Source organism: Coregonus clupeaformis, chromosome 15, assembly GCF_020615455.1.
Source record: "Coregonus clupeaformis isolate EN_2021a chromosome 15, ASM2061545v1, whole genome shotgun sequence".
Lineage (NCBI taxonomy): Eukaryota > Metazoa > Chordata > Actinopteri > Salmoniformes > Salmonidae > Coregonus > Coregonus clupeaformis.
In genome coordinates this window covers 60,796,579-60,811,584 of record NC_059206.1, presented here as the reverse complement: position 1 = coordinate 60,811,584, position 15,006 = coordinate 60,796,579, and the positions used below count along the sequence as shown (strand labels likewise).

At 45.2% G+C, this 15,006-nt stretch overlaps 1 protein-coding gene across 1 annotated transcript in view; it reads right to left on the bottom strand.

Annotated features, from left to right (window-relative positions):
• LOC121543599 (fatty acyl-CoA reductase 1-like) overlaps positions 1-14,095 on the bottom strand; it is a 77,943-nt gene extending 63,848 nt beyond the window's left edge. Inside the window, exon 1 of the mRNA XM_045225254.1 lies at positions 13,937-14,095. The gene's annotated coding sequence lies outside the window, so the exon portion shown is untranslated. The remainder of the gene's footprint in view (positions 1-13,936) is intronic.
• Between the last annotated feature and the right edge of the window lie 911 nt (positions 14,096-15,006).

Genomic DNA, 15,006 nt, shown 5'->3' with positions numbered 1-15,006 from the left:
AGAGTGCCAAAGACAATTTTCCATTTTGTGCAAACCTAATGGACAATAATGTTTTCTAACAAATCTAACTAACTAGATTTTGGGCCAGGGAGTTGTCGTTGTTGTTCATTTAGTTTTTAGGGGAAAAGAGGATACAATCAGCTTTGGCCTTCTGCTGGGTATAAGGCTGGTCGGAGTGAGAAATTAAATAAATGCTGCTCTCTTACTGTGAGCTCTTAGCTGTCTCTAAGGTTATTCTCAGAGGGACCACTTTACTGCTTTAAAGCCTTTTCCCACTTCTCTCAAACTGTGAAAACACTCCAAACACAGACAATGAAGTTGTTAGCTTTACGGTGCTCTCCCAGTAGCTGACAGACTGCCTTGCAGGCTGAAGGGAGAAGCTGAGGTGAGCAGTCAGATGGAGGAGGCTAGTCTGAATGAGTTAGAGAGAGATGACAGACATGGCCCACAGACAGACATTTCAACCACTCTACAAATTTCTTGTTAACAAACTATAGTTTTGGCAAGTCGGTTAGGACATCTACTTTGTGCATGACACAAGTAATTTTTCCAACAATTGTTTACAGATTATTTCACTTATAATTCACTGTATCACAATTCCAGTGGGTCAGAAGTTTACATACACTAAGTTGACTGTGCCTTTAAACAGCTTGGAAAATTACAGAAAATGATGTCATGGCTTTAGAAGCTTCTGATAGGCTAATTAACATCATTTGAATTAATTGGAGGTGTACCTGTGGATGTATTTCAAGGCCTACCTTCAAACTCAGTGCCTCTTTGTTTGACATCATGGGAAAATCAAAAGATATCAGCCAAGACCTCAGTAAAAAAATTGTAGACCTCCACAAGTCTGGTTCATCCTTGGGAGCAATTTCCAAACGCCTGAAGGTACCACGTTCATCTGTACAAACAATAGTACGCAAGTATAAACACCATGGGACCACACAGCCGTCATACCACTCAGGAAGGAGACGCGTTCTGTCTCCTAGAGATTAACGTACTTTGGTGGGAAAAGTGCAAATCAATCCCAGAACAACAGCAAAGGACCTTGTGAAGATGCTAGAGGAAACAGGTACAAAAGTATCTATATCCACAGTAAAACAAGTCCTATATCGACATAGCCTGAAAGGCCGCTCAGCAAGGAAGAAGCCTGCTCCAAAACCGCTATAAAAAAGCCAGACTACGGTTTGCAACTGCACATGGGGACAAAGATCATACTTTTTGGAGAAATGTCCTCTGGTCTGATGAAACAAAAATATAACTGTTTGGCCATAATGACCATCGTTATGTTTGGAGGAAAAAGGGGGCTGCTTGCAAGCTGAAGAACACCATCCCAACCATGAAGCACGGGGGTGTCACGTTCGTCGGGAACAGAGGACCAAGGCGCAGCGTTGCAGGCAAACATACTCTTTAATTAGAGACACGATCAAAACAACAAACAATACGTGACAGTTCACGGTCTAACATAAACAGACTTGAAACAAGATCCCACAAACGGGAAACAGACAGTTTAAATATGGCTCCCAATCAGAGACAACCAACGACAGCTGACACTCGTTGCCTCTGATTGGGAGCCACTCAGGCCAACATAGAAATACACATACTAGATAACCAAATGAAATGCACACCCTGGCTCAACATACAAGTGTCCCCAGAGCCAGGGCGTGACAGTACCCCCCCCTAAAGGCGCGGACTCTGACCGCGCCCACCAAACACCACAGGGGAGGGACCGGGTGGGCACTCCGCTTAGGCGGCGGATCCGGCTCCGGGCCTGATCCCCGCTCCCTCTCCAACCCCCCAAAGTACCCCTGGTCCGGTCTGGCCCCGCTGGCCGGAGCTGGACTGCACACTGGTGGAGCGGATTGCTCTAGCTCCGGCGTGAAGCATCTGACCGGTGCCGGACCAGCCACCGGTGGAACAGGCACGGGCCGTGCCGGACTGACGACGCACACCACTGGCTTGGTGTGGGGAGCAGGAGCGGGCCGCGCCGGGCTGACGAAACGCACCACTGACTTGGTGCGGGGAGCAGGAGCGGGCCGGACCGGGCTGGACGGGCGCACCACTGACTTGGTGCGGGGAGCAGGAACGGACGCGTGCCGGGCTGACGGGCGCACCACTGACTTGGTGCGGGGAGCAGGAACGGGCCGAGCTGGGCTGGCCGAAACGCACCACTGACTTGGTGCGGGGAGCAGGAATGGGCCGGACCGGGCTGACGACGCGCACCACTGACTTGGTGCGGGGAGCAGGAATGGGCCGGACCGGGCTGGCGACGCGCACCACTGACTTGGTGCGGGGAGCAGGAACGGGCCGCGCCGGGCTGACGAAACGCACCAGAGCAGGAGCGGGCCGGACCGGGCTGACGAAGCGCACCACTGACTTGGTGCGGGGAGCAGGAACGGGCCGTGCCGGGCTGACGAAGCGCACCACTGGAACAGGCCGGACCGTACTGGGAACACACACCACTGGCCCTACGTGGGGATCAGGAACAGGCCGGACCGGACTGGCAACACACGCCAGTACCTCTCGCCGTGCCTCTACATCCTCCTTCCCCCTGGTGACCAGTGACTCCCGTAACCTGGCGGCCTCCTGCTGCCCCGTCGTCCCACGGCGTTAGCCCCCCCTAAAAATTTATGGGCTTCACTCCTACCCGTGGCCAAGGCCTCCATCCCTCTTGCCAGACTCGCACTCATCTCCTCCCAAGTCCATCCTCTCTCCTCGTCACGCTGCTTGATCCAGTCGAGGTGGGATCTTCTGTCACGTTCGTCGGGAACAGAGGACCAAGGCGCAGCGTTGCAGGCAAACATACTCTTTAATTAGAGACACGATCAAAACAACAAACGATACGTGACAGTTCACGGTCTAACATAAACAGACTTGAAACAAGATCCCACAAACGGGAAACAGACAGTTTAAATATGGCTCCCAATCAGAGACAACCAACGACAGCTGACACTCGTTGCCTCTGATTGGGAGCCACTCAGGCCAACATAGAAATACACATACTAGATAACCAAATGAAATGCACACCCTGGCTCAACATACAAGTGTCCCCAGAGCCAGGGCGTGACAGGGGGAGGCAGCATCATGCTGTGGGGGTGCTTTGCTGCAGGAGGGACTGGTGCACTTCACAAAATAGATGGCATCATGAGGAAGGAAAATTATGTAGATATATTGAAGCAACATCTCAAGACATCAGTCAGGAAGTTAAAGCTTGGTCGCAAATGGGTCTTCCAAATGGACAATGACCCTAAGCACACTTCCAAAGTTGTGTCAAAATGGTTAAAGGACAACAAAGTCAAGGTATTGGAGTGGCCATCACAAAGCCCTGACCTCAATTCTATAGAAAAGTTGTGGGCAGAACTGAAAAAGCGTGTGCGAGCAAGGAGGCCTACAAACCTGACTCCCTCTGTTAGGAGGAATGGGCCAAAATTCACCCAACTTATTGTGGGAAGCTTGTGGAAGGCTCCCCAAAACGTTTGACCCAAGTTAAACAATTTAAAGGCAATGCTACCAAATACTAATTGAGTGTATGTAAACTTCTGACCCACTGGGAATGTGATGAAAGAAATAAAAGCTGAAATAAATCATTCTCTCTACTATTATTCTGAAATTTCACATTCTTAAAATAAAGTGGTGATCCTAACTGACCTAAGACAGGGAATTTTTACTAGGATTAAATGTCAGGAATTGTGAAAAGTTTAAATGTATTTGGCTAAGGTGTATGTAAACTTCCGACTTCAACTGTACATACATACATACATACATACATACATACATACATACATACATACATACATACACCTACCTACCTACCTACCTACCTACCTACCTACACATCCATACCGACCGAGACACAGACACAGACACAGACACAGACACATATAGATAGAGGGGACAGGACAACTTCACCGCATCAAAGGGACGATGGACGGGGCCATGTACCATCAAATCTTGGGTGAGAACCTCCTTCCCTCAGCCAGGGCATTGAAAATGGGTCGTGGACGGGTATTCCAGCATGACAATGACCCAAAACACACGGCCAAGGCAACAAAGGAGTGGCTCAAGAAGAAGCACATTAAGTTACTGGAGTGGCCTAGCCAGTCTCCAGACCTTAATCCCATAGAAAATCTGTGGAGGGAGCTGAAGGTTCGATTTGCCAAACGTCAGCCTCTTAACCTTAATGACTTGGAGAAGATCTGCAAAGAGGAGTGGGACAAAATCCCTCCAGAAATGTGTGCAAACCTGGTGGCCAACTACAAGAAACGTCTGACCTCTGTGATTGCCAACAAGGGTTTTGCCACCAAGTACTAAGTCATGTTTTGCAGAGGGGTCAAATACTTATTTCCCTCATTAAAATGCAAATCAATTTATAATATTTTTGTTATTCTGTCTCTCACTGTTCAAATAAACCTACCATTAAAATTATAGACTGATCATGTCTTTGTCAGTGGGCAAACGTACAAAATCAGCAGGGGATCAAATACTTTTTTCCCTAACTGTAGATAGATAGATAGATAGATAGATAGATAGATAGATAGATAGATAGATAGATAGATAGATAGATAGATAGATAGATAGATAGATAGATAGATAGATAAATAGATAGACCTGGCAGGCTAGGCCATTCTGGCTGCAACACACGGAGAGGTGACAGACATAACTAACTGGCTGCTCCATTAAACAACACAGCTGGTCTCTCCAATATGCTTCTGCCACAATACTTGGTAAATGCCAACGTTTCTTGGGATCACTTATTTAGTTCGCTCTTCCCCTCAAGGTATGACAGAGGGTGATGTTGATTACCTTCCCGAAAATAGACTTGTCAGAAACCAACAGAATTGTAACAGTGTTGTTTTAACAGATGATCACACATCTAAAACCACTCACACATGCCTGTGTACAGTTTAGCCTAAGGGCCGTCAGTGGAGGATACTCCCCTCCGATCCTAATGTAGTCATCAAGGTGTGGAGGAATGTGCTACCATCTAGACTACCTGGCTATTAGGTGTCTCACTCCCTATGTGCTTGTCAGACAGGACCATGCTGAGAGTGGGGAAGTTCCACTCAGTCCATGTGACGGCACACGCAAGGGTTTGACGTCCTTGTGAAATTCTAAAGAATGTCTTCCTCTCACCTGAATGGCTCAAGAAAGCTACAGTTAGGCTGCCTTCCTCCCTCCCTTCAAGACAGGCCGGGATTCAATCCGATCGCAGGTTATAGGCATTGCGGCTTTTAAAGGCAATGTTCCCGCGTTCGCTGAGACTGCATTCACTGCATATGTCGGCTCAATCTATCGTGGAATCTGTAAGGCTTCAGAGATAACAGACTGAATAGAGCTTGTACTGTGTTTCCTCCCTTATCAAACACTGGCTGCAGAACACTCTAAATACTTCTCAAACTTCCCTCTGGTTCCAGGAAAGGATTACAGCACACTATTACCAGAACAAATTGGGAGTTGTGTGTGTGTGTGTGTGTGAGTGTGTCAGCTAGTAATTGTATGACAGAAGAGCCTCTGGGCTGATATAAAATAAACATTAAAACACCCCAAGGTCATTCAGAATGGTGCATAAGTCTGAGAGAGAAATATTATCTTATGTCAATACTGGGTATCCATTGTAGAATATAGGATAAGGATTAGAGCTAGCAGTAATATGTTGACCACCGCACGTACTGTAGCAGACAGTTCACATGCAATGTCAGGTCCTCTGTTAAAGTCCTCTGTTAAATACATGTATATTACTGTATAAAGAAGCTGTGAGCAGTGCTAGTTGTAACCTATAGCATACTGGCCTATAGCCATAAATTGGTAAGACATCATTGCTGAAATTTAAACAGTCTCAGAATTCAGGCATGCACAAACACTCATTATTGGGCTCCTGGTCTCCATTCCCTCTCTTAACCCATTCAACCCAGTCTAGAAATGTAAATTCAGTGCCAGAAAAACCTAACTCTTCTCAATGATCCTTTATGATATTCCGTAAACAGACTGCCCGTGTCCTTGTACGGTTCAGAAAATGTCAAACACTACCCTGCTATTTCCCAGTTCCCACAACACAGCTCTGGTCTGAAGCAGCCAACAAGCTCACAGACATCATAGGGAGGCAGCTAGTGTTGATTTACAACCTTGAATTGATATCCCTGCTTTGAGGCATAAATGGTCCATCAAATGACTGTTAACAGTGTGTCAGGCAGCTGGGCAGCCCCCCGCCCCTGTCTCCCCTTCCCATCCAAAGGCCATTCATCCTTGGGGTCTGACAGGTCCCCTCCTCGATTCCTTGCCTCTAATAATTAATAATAATAATTAATATAATAATTAATAATAATTAATTAATTGCCTCCCCTGCTCATAAATACAGGGGCTGGGTACAATGGCCTTTAGTGCTGACACTGAGGGTTCTGGGTCTCCCATGAGGGATGTGCTCCAGGTGCAAGAACAGCATTCCGTTTCCTTCCTCTTTCTGCTTCATTTGTTCTCCTCCTTTCTTCCTCTTCTTCTTTTCTCTTCTATTCTGTCTATTTCTCTTGCTCTAATGCTATTTAATGGTCCTTCATTCTTTCGAAATCATGACAAAATGTTTCCTTATAAGAGGGTCTTCAGACTTACTAGACTTTTCGCCAAAAATACCCTTGTCTTATTGTCACGACTTCCGTCAAGGCTGCCTCCCCTCCTTGTTCGGGCAGGCTTCGGCGTTCGTCGTCACCGGCTTACTAGCCACTGCCGCTCCATATATCATCATTCCATTTGTCTTGTCTTGTCAATTACACACACCTGGTTCTTATCCCCTCATTAGTCGTGTATAAGTGTTCCCTCTGCCCCCCTTGTCCTTGTAGGTGATTGTTTTATGTGTAGATGAGTGTAGCTCGGTTGAGCTACCCATACTTTGTATTGCCGGGGTTATTTCTCACCGGGTGCCTGTATTGTGTTCCAGTGCGCCTGTATTACGCCCTGTGCTGTTGACGCTATCCAGCGTAACTGTGTACTACAGAATAAACTCTGTATTCGGTGATTTACCATCCTGCGCCTGACTCCTTCAAATCACACTCTCACACTTATATACTGCAATGTAAACTTGCGAACTTGTCACGTCTCGACACTCGTCCGAAAGTTGCCCCCCTCTAAGCCAACACTCTTACAGTAAACATTTTAATAGCATAGCAATAGCATAGCAATGTTTTTGAAACAGCTGAAATGTACAGACATTTTACTTATTTTTTAGACTTGTTTTATTGAGTTTTTACCTAAAATACATTCTGAAATTGTCGCCGTAGTTAAATCTCAGTTGTTGTTGTTTTTTGCTTGAGCCAACGAGGTCCAGGCAAGAAGCAACTCCGAATTATCAACGTTTTCAGTCGCAAAATGAAGCCTGGTTTGTTCTAAGTCTACTATGGTAGCTAGTGTAAGCCTAAGAACTCCTTTCTAGCTATGGTTCAGCTAAACGTCAGCATTCAGCTACAGCCAACACGTTTATGTGAGAATTAAGAAATTATATTGTTTAGCTAGCAAACGTTCCCTAGCTGTGTAGCCTATATCAAATAAAATAAAATGTTATTTGTCACATGCGCTGAATACTACTGGTGTAGACTTTACTGTGAAATGCTTGCTAAAGAACAGAGTAGCAGCAGCAAATTATGAGTGTAAAAGTGTATGAACGTGCGTGTGTGTAATGTGTATGTACAGTACCAGTCAAAAGTTTGGACACACCTACTCATTCCAGGGTTTTTCTTTATTTTCTTTATAGTTATCAAAACTATGAAATAACACATATGGAATCATGTAGTAACCAAAAAAGTGTTAAACAAATCAAAATATATTTTATATTTGAGATCCTTCAAATAGCCACCCTTCTCCTTGATGACAGCTTTGCACACTCTTGGCATTCTCTCAACCAGCTTCACCTGGAAGGCTTTTCCAACAGTCTTGAAGGAGTTCCCACATTTGCTGAGCACGTGTTGGCTGCTTTTCCTTCACTCTGTGGTCCGACTCATCCCAAACCATCTCAATTGGGTTGAGCTCAGGGGATTGTGGAGGCCAGGTCATCTGATGCAGCACTCCATCACTCTCCTTCTTGGTAAAATAGCCCTTACACAGCCTGGAGGTGTGTTGGGTCATTGTCCTGTTGAAAAACAAATGATAGTCCCACTAAGCCCAAACCAGATGGAATGGTGTATCCCCTCTTTCTCCTATAGTCCACGATCAGCTTCATGGTCTTACTGACGTTGAGGGAGAGGTTGTCGTTCTGGCACCACACTGCTAAGTCACTGGCCTCCTCCCTGTAGGCTGATCAGGCCTACCACCGTTGTGTCGTCAGCAAACTTGTTGATGGTGTTGGAGTTGTGCGTGGCCACACAGTCGTGGGTGAACAGGGAGTACAGGAGGGAACTAGGCACACACCCCTGAGGAGCCCCCGTGTTGAGGGTCAGCGTGGCGGAGGTGTTGTTGCCTACCCTTGTCTCATTCGGCTGGCCTGTCAGGAAGTCTAGGATCCAGTTGCAGAGGGAGGAGTTCAGTCCCAGGGTCCCTAGCTTGGTGGTGAGCTTGGAGGGTACTATGGTGTTGAACACTGAGCTGTAGTCTATGAGCAGCATTCTCATATAGTTATTTCCCCTTTTGTTCAGGTGGGAGAGGGCAGTGTGAAGTGTAATTGAGATTGCGTCATCTGTGGATCTGTTGGGGTGGTATGCAAATTGGAGTGGGTCTAGGGTGTATGGGATGATGGTGTTGATGTGTGTCATGACCAGCCTTTCAAAGCACTTCATAATTACAGATGTGAGTGCTACAGGGCGGTAGTCATCTTGGGAACAGGGACAATGTTGGTCAGCTTCAAACATGTTGGGATTACAGACCGGGACAAGGAGAGATTGAAAATGTCTGTTAGAGAACGCGCCCTGGCATTCCGTCTGGCACGGCGGCCTTGTGATTGTTAACCTGTTTAAATGTTTTGCTCACATCGGCCATGGAGAGCGAGATCACACAGTCAACTGGAAAAACAGGCTTTCATGCAAGGCACAGTGTTATATTCCTCGAAGCGAGCATAAAAGGCATTTAGCTAATTTGGGAGTTCTGCGTCACTGGGCAACTCATGGCTGGGTTTCCCTTTGTAATCCATTATCGCCTGCAAGCCCTGCCACATCCGACGAGCGTCGGAGCCGGTGTAATATGATTCCACCTTCCTCCTATATTGTTATTTTGCATATTATAATATGAATGACACTGTATAACGTTACTGTACTTTTATATTCGTATGGGAGGGGTAAATGTTCATTATTGATATGCTAACGTTACTTGATCATGAAGCATGTTGTTAGTTAGCTAGCTAGCAGGAGTTAGCTGTGTATTGTCAGCTAATTTAATGTGTGCGGACAAGACAACGAACCCTTTAATTGTAGGGCTGGAATTGCCAGGGACCTCAGGATACAATATTATAATGATGCTTAGATGCCGATACGATATGTATTGCAATTCTTTCGATTCTCACGATTCTATAAGTATTACGATTCAATACTGTGATTTGTTTGCGACTAGATGTTTCAAACATATTGTCACGCTTGTGGATTGACGGCTCGGACCAAGGTGCAGCGTGGTAGGCGAACATTTTAATTCAATAAATGAACACAGACCAAACAACAAAATACACACGAACGTAAAGTACTGCAGGCTACAAAGCCACTACACAAAACCAATACAGTGGTGGGGAGACACTTTGTTATTATTTGAACTGCTGACCCCACTAAAAACGTGATAAAGAAAAAGTAGACCTCAAGCTTTAACAGTCTCATATGCTGAATGCATAGGATGCAAGGACCTGCATGCTGTTTGGATTGTCTATGAATGGAATGAATAATGTAGGACTATGCATAGGGAAGGAGAAGTGTAGTCTAATGTGTTTTCTGTGATGGGTTGAAGAGGTCAGGCACAGGAGCCATGTTAATGGGACTTGATGATGCACTTCACCCCTAGTCAATACAAACACATTAGACTGAAGCAATGGGAAAGGAAACATTCAACTTTGGGTGGTTATAATTGCTGGCTACTTGCTTTGTAGGATGTTTATTACTGATTTAGTTAACTTATTAGAGGCATATCTGTGATACCATTACTGTAACTTTGATTCTGTTCCAAAGTTCCATACAGTCCCATAATTAGTGTGACCATGTAATCTATTTAACTGACTGATTTGGTTCTGTGTGATTTGTGTGCTCTGTACCAGTGGAGATGCTAATCCTGTCAATGAGAGAGTTGGCACAGCAGGATGTGAGTAACACAAAACACACACTCTGTCAAATATGGCCCTATTCCCACTACGAGAGATGAAGGAGAGTCTGAGGAGCAGAGTGGCGAAAGAGATTTCTACTTTTCAATTCACATTACATCCTTGCCTTACCTTTAGTTGTGTCTGGCAACGCTACGTTCTTGGTCCACAGCTCAAATTGACCGTAAATATCAAAGTAGCCACTAGCCAGGAAGTTAAGCAAAAACTATTTAATAATCAGAGCAACTTTTCTAATAAAACGTATTACAATATTGAATAATGCAACACAACTATATTACACTCTTGAGTAATGCAACCATCCACAAGCATGTGCAGACAATTAAATAGTGATGGAGGAAAAATCAATACAGTTACATATCGGGATATTATGTTTTACGATATATATTCATTTTCTCATGGCTCTCTCTTGTCCCTCTGCAGCAGACATATGGTGACCAATATGTGTCACGCCCTGACCTTAGAGATCCCTTTTATTCTCTATTTGGTTAGGTCAGGGTGTGATTTGGGTGGGCATTCTAGTTTGTCTATTTCTTTGTTGGCCGGGTATGGTTCCCAATCAGAGGCAGCTGTCTATCGTTGTCTCTGATTGGGGATCATACTTAGGCAGCCGTTTTCCCTTAGGCAGACGCTCTTATCCAGAGCGACTTACAGGAGCAATTAGGGTTAAGTGACTTGCTCAAGGGCACATTGACAGATTTTTCACCTAGTCGGCTCGGGGATTAGAACCAGCGATCTTTCGGTTACTGGCACAACGCTCTTAACCACTAAGCTACCTGCCGCCGGGATCGGTGGCAGGTAAATGACCCATTTTTATTTTTTATTTTTTATTTTTTTAAGGTGTGAAAACGGCTGGGAAAACATATCAAGTTGGGAAAACATATCATTCATTTATAACTCCAAAAATTGATGTAGCAACTGCTGACTGCTCCTTTAAGTATCTGTTTGAGGAGGTTATTTACGGTTACATAGTTGAGGAGTTCATGCAGTGGAATATCTCTGATTACAGTGATTACAGAGATTCTCAACAGGTGTATTTTTCTTTTTTCCCTTAGGTCCAGAGAACCTGCAGCACACCCCACAGCGACAGGGCGCCCTGTCACATGAGCTTCATTACACAAAACTCCCCCCCAAACATCCATCCACCCACAAGCATCCTGATGTGTTTGCATAACACAAAGCCTCTTTGACAAAAACCCATGCAGGTCTCCGGACAGATTCATACCCTAGCAGTGGCGGTTCTACAAGTAGATGCTTCTAGAAGTGCTTTCAAGGCTGTTGCACAACTCTCCCACTCTAAACTTTTACTTCCGGAAATTAACATGAGTTGAAAGGAGGACAGGACTTATCGAAGTGGAGAGGAAAGACTCAACCAGGAACGAATGATGATGCCCACAGCCACTGAGTTCCCACATGATGCATATGTGCTGTGCATGCCACCCTGTTCTCTGTGGGCAATGGGCAAGAGTATGGTGTCAAAGAGCGCCAGGAGCATATAACACACTTTGGCACCGAGAGAAAGCACAGCGGCTGTTTAGAGGAGAGGGGGGAGTGAGAGAGCAAGAAAGAAAGAGAGAGAGAGAGAGAGAGAGAGAGAGAGAGAGAGAGAGAGAGAGAGAGAGAGAGAGAGAGAGAGAGAGAGAGAGAGAGAGAGAGAGAGAGAGAGAGTAGAGAGAGAGAGAGAGTGAGAGGAGAGAGAGAGAGAGAGAGAGTGAGAGAGAGAGAGAGAGAGAGAGAGAGAGAGAGAGAGGAGAGAGAGAGAAAGTGAGAGAGAGAGAGAAAGTGAGAGCGAGAGAGAGTGAAAGAGAGAGAGAGAAAGTGAGAGCAAGAGAGAGTGAAAGTGAGAGAGAGAGAGTGAAAGTGAGAGAGAGAGAGAGAGAGAGAGAGAGAGAGAGAGAGAGAGAGAGAGAGAGAGAGAGAGAGAGAGAGAGAGAGAGAGAGAGAGAGAGAGAGAGAGAGAGAGAGAGAGAGAGCGAGAGAGAGAGAGGGGGAGCAGACGAGAGAGAGAGAGAGAGCAGAGAGAGAGAGACAGAGAGAGAGACGAGAGAGAGAGAGAGAGAGAGAGAGGGGGGGAGCGAGACAGAGAGAGAGAGAGAGAGAGAGAGAGAGAGAGAGAGAGAGAGAGAGAGGGAGCGAGACAGAGAGAGACAGAGAGAGAGAGAGAACGAGAGAGAGAGAGGGGGGGAGCGAGACAGAGAGAGAGAGAGAAAGAGAGAGAGAGAGAGAGAGAGCGAATGAGAGAGAGAGAGAGGGGGGAGCGAGATAGGCTAGGCTAGTGCCTCTCTGACGATAATTCAACCTATCTGTGATATATACGTTTAGAAACCACCGAAAGACATTACCTTTCCTACGTTCTCTTTCATTTTTTAAAATGATGACAAGTGACATATGTGACAAGCTATTTTCACACACCACATACCTCTTCCAACACCTGGCTCAAAACACACTGGCATATCTGGTGCCTGCAGAGGTCAATTTGGCACTTACTCTCCTTCTCCTCACCTCTGCAGTGTTGTATAAGGTCAACAGGGATTCTCACACATTCAAAAGTTAGGAGCCCATCAGGGTGAAAATATAGACTTAAGCTCAGGGTTCAGCCACCTCAGATATGTTGTAAAGGACTATATGAACTCATATTCAAATCTGACTACTGGAAATCCCACATAATATGTCGCCTGTAGCTCAGTTGGTAGAGCATGGCGCTTGCAAGGCCAGGGTTGTGGGTTCGTTTCCCACGGGGAGGCAGTATGAAAAATGTATGCACTCACTAACTGTAAGTCGCTCTGGATAAGAGCGTCTGCTAAATGACTCAAATGTAATAATACAGTGGTGGATACTGGCTAATTCTAATGGGCAATGATAGCAAAGGACACACACATTGTCATAATGCAATATCGAACATTATCTCCTGTTAATTTTGGAGGTATTTTAATTCGGAATAAAGTCGTAGGCAGTTACACAACATAGAAAACAATACTATCAGAACACATCTCTCTCTCCCCCAATCATTTAGGAACCGTGTTGCGCAAGATAGAGAACGCGTGCTTTCAGCGCGCACAGCGAGCACTCTGATTACTCAATAAATGAGCGCCAGCGCTGATTCCACATGAGAAAGCGCGGCACAATAAACCAATATGACAGTTCTATCTGAGTCATTTTACCGGCTTTTATAGTGGCTCCTTTTATTCAGCAGCATTTATCTAGCTGATTTATTCAGTTATTTTGAGCTAATGTAGGCTAGCCTATGTGTGCCTATAAGGAACAATATTTACGCACGAAATAAATATTTTGAGGATTTACAAGAAGAGATCTCCCTCACATCCCAGAAAGCCATGCTTGGTATATGCTGTTGCGACTGGACTGGACTGACTGGCCGCTGGTAGAATAGGCCACTGTAGGTCGCGCGCACTTACTCATGTTAAGCAATGAATGAAAGCGATCACAGTAGGCCTAGGCTAAATGAAAGGTTCGTCATAGCAAACAAGTATGCATGTTTTTAAACAAACCGAAGCCGTCAAATGGGCACGCTTTCTACATTCCCATCCCAGACAAATCTGACTGGGGAATGGAGAGATGCTTCAGCCTTCAGCCCTTCACTCCAGCACCCTCTTATGCAATTACACCAAAACGGGATTTGAAGAATTCCAAAACGAGTAAAATCAATCTTACCTTGGATAGGATATCCTTGTGTGTATGTTTTGGCTGAAGGTTTGCGACCCAGAAACATGCGCCTCTCAAATGGAGAATCGAGATCTTGCTGCCCCCTCCTTCGAACCGTCTCGTTGTGGAATACTTTCACTGTCCTAGACCGCGCCAGCCGGCCACTCTCAAGTCTCCCCACGGAATACAGAGGAGGAGCGTGGTTATTGATGATATGGGATGAGAGAGACGGGAGGGCGTGTTCCAGACAGACAGAGACGCACCTTTTCTCAGCTACAGAAATCGCTGTTTTCTGTTATTTTGGTTCACCTGAGACAGCCCCTTTCCTGGTGCCATCCTTAGGTTTTTGGATGATGGTCAGCAACAAGAGGGAGGCTTCAACACACAGGTCACTGTATAACCAAACACATTTGGTTATAAACTGAATTGTATGGATATTGGACACAGGTAACAAGCAACCAACCACAGGTGATAGGTATTCTTCTGCAAGTACCACCCCATATCTAAACACTCACCATTGTATTGTGTTGAAAACCAGTTGAGTGGTCCCATGAATGCCTTATGGTTCATTCAGAAGGAAGCTCACACATCTCCATCATGTCAAGACATGTTCTCCAATTACTGAATGGACTCCATGATAGAACATTAGAAGTTGTCATTTAGCATGTAAAGGTGCTACACATAGGATTTATTTATATTTTTGTAATTTCATAAATCTTTCATAATGTACGGTGCCTTTGGAAAGTATTCAGACCCCTTAACTTTTTCCACATTTTGTTACTTTACAGCCTTATTCTAAAATTGATGCGATTGTTTTTTCCCCTCATCAATCTAAACACAATACCCCATAATGACAAAGAAAAAACAGGTTTTTAGAGATTTTAGCTAATTTAAAATAAAATAAAAACTGAAAAAGATCACATTTACATAAGTATTCAGACCCTTTACTCAGTACTTTGTTGAAACACCTTTGGCAGCGACTACAGCCTTGAGTCTTCTTGGGTATGACGCTACAAGCTTGGCACACCTGTTTTTGGAGAGTTTCTCCTATTCTTCTCTGCAGATCCTCTCAAGCTCTG